Below are 553 nucleotides of genomic sequence, written 5' to 3'. Positions count from 1 at the left end.
CAGGCAAATTTGGCCTTGGAATACGGAATGAAGCAGGGTGAAGACTAATAGAGTTTTGCCAAGAAAATGCACTGGTCATAACAAACAGCCTCTTCCAACAACACAAGAGAAGACTGTATACATGGACATCACCAGATGGTCAACACCGAAATCAGATTGATTATATTCTTTGCAGCCAAAGATGGAGAAGCTCTATACAGTCAGCAAAAACAAGCCCAGGGACTGACTGTGGCTCAGACCATGAACTCCGTATTGCCAAATTCAGGCTTAAATTGAAGAAAGTAGGGAAAACCACTAGACCATTCAGGTATGACCTAAATCAAATCCCTTATGATTATACAGTGGAAGTGAGAAATAGATTTAAGGGCCTAGATCTGATAGATAGAGTGCCTGATGAACTATGGAATGAGGTTTGGGACATTGTACAGGAGACAGGGATCAAGACCATCCCCATGGAAAAGAAATGCAAAAAGCAAAATGGCTGTCTGGGGAGGCCTTACAAATAGCTGCGAAAAGAAGAGAAGCGAAAAGCAAAGGAGAAAAGGAAAGATAT

This window comes from Bison bison, unplaced genomic scaffold, assembly GCF_000754665.1.
Source record: "Bison bison bison isolate TAMUID 2011002044 unplaced genomic scaffold, Bison_UMD1.0 scf7180017863142, whole genome shotgun sequence".
NCBI classification, from domain to species: domain Eukaryota; kingdom Metazoa; phylum Chordata; class Mammalia; order Artiodactyla; family Bovidae; genus Bison; species Bison bison.
Note: the sequence above shows the minus strand (reverse complement) of the source record.